Source organism: Mastomys coucha, chromosome X (assembly GCF_008632895.1).
Source record: "Mastomys coucha isolate ucsf_1 chromosome X, UCSF_Mcou_1, whole genome shotgun sequence".
NCBI lineage: Eukaryota > Metazoa > Chordata > Mammalia > Rodentia > Muridae > Mastomys > Mastomys coucha.
Genome location: NC_045030.1, coordinates 90,995,676 through 91,001,026, shown reverse-complemented (window position 1 = coordinate 91,001,026; position 5,351 = coordinate 90,995,676). Strand labels below are relative to the sequence as shown.

The 5,351-nt window shown below is 35.1% G+C and overlaps 1 protein-coding gene across 3 annotated transcripts in view; it reads right to left on the bottom strand.

Annotated features, from left to right (window-relative positions):
* Nucleotides 1-5,351, bottom strand: part of LOC116093527 (protein PPP4R3C-like) — a 121,126-nt gene that overhangs the window by 33,975 nt on the left and 81,800 nt on the right. For 2 of the 3 annotated variants that reach the window (XM_031375021.1, XM_031375011.1), the window contains one exon: nucleotides 3,942-3,977. The exons of the other annotated variant lie outside the window; for it this stretch is intronic. The gene's annotated coding sequence lies outside the window, so the exon portion shown is untranslated. The remainder of the gene's footprint in view (nucleotides 1-3,941; nucleotides 3,978-5,351) is intronic. 3 annotated transcript variants of the gene reach the window in all.

Here is a 5,351-nt window from a genome sequence, read left to right as displayed (position 1 = left end):
AAAACAAACAAACAAAAAAAGTATTGTGATGGCCAGGCAGTGGTGGCTCATGCATTTAATCTTTAATCCCACCACTTGGGAGGCAGAGGCAGGTGAATTTCTGAGTTTGAGGCCAGCCTGGTCTACAGAGTGAGTTCCAGGACAGCCAGGGCTACACAGAGAAACCCTGTCTCAAAACAAAACAAAACAACAACAACAAAAAAGAATTGTGTTTGTGTTGTATGATATGTACTCACTAATAGGTGGCTATTAACCCACAAAGTACAGAATTCCCAGGATAAAATTCACAGGATTCAAGAAGATTAACAAGCTGAAGGGCCCAAATGTGGATGTCTCAACCCCACTTGTGAGGGATAGGAAAGCAATTATGGGGGGCAGATGGAGGGAGGGCCATATCGGGCAGGGAGGGAGTAAAGGGGAACATAATCCAGTTTTGAGGACTAAAGCCTAAGGCTCAGCAGAAAAAATGGAAACAGACAACCTCGGGAGGTAGGAGGTAGGGGACCCATTAGAATGTACCAGAGACCTGGGAGGTGAGAGATGCTCAGGACTCAAAGAGAGAGCCTTTAGATTAAATGTCCAAGAACAAGGAGAAGGAACTTGAAGAGTCTACCTCTATTAGAAAGACAGGGCATTAAATGGAAGAATGGTGTTGCCATCCCACAGTCAAAAACTGACCCAGAATTTTTCCTTTCTAAAATAAATGTAGGGACAAAAAGGGAGAAGAGACTGAGAGAAAAAAGGTCCAGTGACCAGCCCAACTTGGGATCTAGGATAAGGGGGCACTCCAAGGCCTGACACTATTAGTGATGCTATGGTGTGCTTACAGACAGGAGCTTTGCAAGGCTGCCCTCTGAGAAGCCCAACAAGCAGCTGAAAGAGTCAGAAGCAAATATTCACATCCAACCAATGGACAGAAGCCAGGGACACCTGTGGTTGAATTAGGGAAAGGCTGGAAGAAGCTGAGGATGAGAGCAACCCTGTAGGAGGATCAGCAGTCTCAACTAACCTGGACCTCTGAGATCCCTCAGACACTGAGTCACCAACTGGGCAGCCAGCATACACTAGCTGGTCTGAGACACATAAAAAGCAAAGGACTGCCTGATCTGGCCTCAGTGAAAGATGTACCTTACCCTTGAAAGAATTGGGGCCCCAGGGAGAGGAGATGCCAGGTGGGGTGTGGGTGTGGGAGTGGGGACATCCTCTTGAAGGGGAGGAGGAATGGAATGAGGAACTGTCTGAGGACAGACTGGGAGAAGGATAACAACTGAACTGTTAAAAAACGATTAAAGATAACTATATATATATATATATATATATATATATATATATATATATATATGTGTGTGTGTTAAATAATACAAGTCCTTTTAGAGTTGGACTTAAAGCATTTTGCATGATCATATGACATGTATCAATGTGGACCTGAGACTAGAATGGGGCACTTTGAATGAGAAGTATATGATATAAGGTCAGGTATTTGGAAACAGTTTCTAACTGATGGAGTTCTTTGGGAAGGTATAGGGAGGTCATGTATAGTCATGAAAGAGGAAGCATATCACCGGGGAAGAGCTTTGAGAGGATGTACCTTCATTTCACTTCCTTTTTTTTTTTTTCTGTTTCATGTTCACTTGCTACCATACCTCCCTGTTCATGATGGACTATTATCTCACTGTCCAGAATATAAGCTTTCTTCTGTAAGTTACTATTGTATATAATATCTTATCACAACAGAAAAAAGACTAATCAAAGAATTAAAACTTTACTTGTTCTGAGAATATAAATAAATTGAAAACTTTAAATTATCAGTAGAACCAGAATTTTTGCTGCAACTTCCTTCAGAAGCAGAAAATTTTGTGAAATAGCTGTATATCAGATTTTATTTGGAGTTAAAGCTTTCCCACACACCTTTCAGGGCTAAGCATCTTGTCATTTGCAGTAAAGACTATAGTGTGAGATAAGGTACATACATAGAGACAAATAGTGTATCTCCTCTCTCACAAATAGAAGACAAATCTATACAAAGGTACATGTTCAATCAGAATGTGCAAGCTTCAATATGTCACTAAGTTAATATCTAAATTAAACACAGATCATGAAGTGGTCAACTGGTCGGTAGTTTATAAAATACTTTGATTTTTATTGATTTTTAACCTGTCTTATAATCCTTAGCTAAAATTTAAAAATATCTTGCATAATACTCTATTTAGCCCTTATGATTTGCATGATTTTTATCTATTCTCTTTGTATTTTAAATAATGTTTTAAAATATTAGTATTTGTTAATTATACAAGGTAAGGGAGATCATTATGGCTTTTCCATCATTCACCTGTACATTGACCATTTTCATTAATGCGTTATTCTTTGTTATAGTGACACTTTCTCATTTTAGAATCATTTCTTCACCCCTATTATTTCCCTGTTTCATTTCTTCTTTTATATTCTTTATTTCCTCTAGCTTTGGCACACAAAAGAAAATGTGATTTTTGTCTTTTGAATTTGTCATATTTCCTTTAACATCATGATTTTACTTCCTTACATTTTTCAAAAATCAATATCAGTTCATGTTTCTTTATAGCTAAGAAAAGCATATGATATAAATCATGCATGTGTTCCTTTTTTATTTATTGATCTATTAATGAGTATTTAGAAGAATTCCATAGTTTGTATATTATTCTGCAATAAAAAAATAGGGTATAAACAAATCATTGGTCCACAATTTTCCATTTGAGAGCTATCAAAAAATATAGAAAATGACAAATTTCTTTTCTGGATTTTTATTCTTGTAGAAGTTTGTAAGGATGATAAGGAAAATTAATATTACATGGTAAAGACCAATACATTAACTTTGTAATGTCATCAAAGTATCAGCATATTTTTAAAATTTATCTTTAATATACTCTTCTGACATGGAAAGGTTTTTCTGGTTTCAAATTGTGTTCTTCACATTTAAACACTCCAAAGCTGGACAACATGAATAGGAGACTGCAATACTCTGCTCGAAGTAGGATAACTATATCTCAACTTTTCTGTAGTGGCTCAGCTATCACTTTGGAAGAGGGTATAGTAATATTCTAGGAGCCAGAGGTAGGGTATGTCAGCAATGAACCAGTGTTTGCCAGACACAGCAGGGGCATTGCACACATGACCTTATGTGTATGTGCTTGCATGCATAAAACTTGTACAAGATCGAGACTAAAGACTAATCAAATGCCAGCATAGACAGACAGAAAGATCATGAGTGTCCATGTTTATTTGAGGAGCTATTGGTAATTGGTGGCTACCGGGGGTGGGACAGTAGGTTTTATTTCAGGGATGAAGTTCTTGAGAGGCTATGTATGCTCCATTAGATGATCCTATATCCATGCTCATACTGGCAGTACTGAGTAGACTTAGTGGATTAAAAAAATGAACAAAAGAACATGTGAAGGAAAAGTGGGAAAGGAAAAGTGGGGGTGTTGGAAGGCTTAAAACTAGGGTCTTGGTTTGATCAAAATACATTATATGTATGTATGAAGTTATCAAATAAGAATAGACATATGGAAAAAATGAAGAGTCTTTAATTTTTAAAGAACATTTTATTTTTATTTTTATTTATTAATTTTATTTTTTGCAAAGTTATTAGTTGGAAGTGTATAAAATAACAACTAAGCTAAAATTCACCACCACCAGAATGATAATCATGTGTCTCAAACATGTCCTACCTCACTTATCAATATTTGCTTTAGTGGGTTTGGAAAAGGTATTCCATTTAATTTAAAATTAAGGTGTAGCTTAGAAGGATTAGCTTTAAATATTTCCTAGTAAGTTATTATCATAGCATATAAAAATATCATACATTTATATTACTCTCCTTATTTCTCTTGTATAGTTTTATATGACACCATCCTTACATGAATCACTATGTCCAGCAAGATTGCTCAGTGTTTAAAGGAACTTACCCTCATGTTTGAGATTCTAAATTTGTTTACCAGGACCTACAAGATGGAAGGAAAAGAATGACTTTCAGAAGTATGTCCTTCTTACTAGTTCCATAAATAAATAAACAAATTAATAAAAACTAAAGCTAAGTAGACTTAGGTATTATGATGTAGAAACATGAATAAATTTAAAATAACAATAAATCAATATTTAACTTTTTGACCTTAGTAATTTTATTACCTTTTAGATGAATTTACTAGGTTCAAATAATATAGTAGGAATTTATTTAATATGTAACAAGAAAAACTCATGTTTAAATCTAGTATTTGATACTGACAAAGCTCTGAACTTATGTGTGTGTTATCTACTAAACTTTTTTATATTTATTTAAATTTCTCTTCTGTAAAAATATATAATTCCTTATTCATAAAGTCAGAAATAATGTACCCTGCATTTTGTTTCTATATATATGAGAGTTTAATTTTTACATGATTAAACATGTGTGTGTGTGTGTGTGTGTGTGTGTGTGTGTGTGTGTATGTGTGGTCAAACTGACATCTTATCTTCTTCAATCCCTCTTCACCTTATGGTTTAGGAGAGTATCTGTAGTTGAACCCAGAGCTTACCATTTAGTCACTAGATAGCCATCCTAGATTCCTTCTCTCCACCTGTAGCATCATACTGATATTATAAACAGACCACAATATCCATTTGGGTTTATAAATTCAGTTTATGGGCAGAAGTTCTGCCTTACCTAATTACATTTTGTAATTTTTTTACATAACAATAGTGAACCTTATATTTCTGTCCAGTTGTGTGTTTCAATCACAGGAGCTGTCTATGAATTTATTCTTACTGGAACTCTTTTCATTGATAATATTGCTGTATGACATAGGGATAAAACAAGCTCATATTTGAGATGTTTTGGAAAACCGTTCACATATCAAATAACTAACAGTAGCTTCTGGCAAAAAATCATGAGTAAATATCTTGAAACTCATATTCTATGAGAAAATGGATTCTGCTATCAACCACATAAATAAAGGAAAAAACAGATCACTTCTACCTGAGCCTGTGACATGTTACAAACTTGCGAGTGCCTATAGTCAAAGGATTCAGTTTGGATTCCTGACACATAGTAATTATAAGACATGTATTGTTGATTTGAGCCATTCACTTTCAGGATGTTTTGTAAACCATAAAACTTATCTAATAAGTTATTTTATTCTTTTAAATTCCTGTATTGTAGTAGTAAGCTCTGGCCAAGTCACCTTACTGCAATGAAATGTGGTTTTAAAGCTAGCTCTGACAGTACCTGACTAATACAGATATAGAGGCTCACAGCCATCCATTGAACTGAGGACATGGTCCCCAATGAAGGAGTTAGAGAAAAGACCTATGGAGCTGAGGGGTTTGCAGCCCCTTAGGAC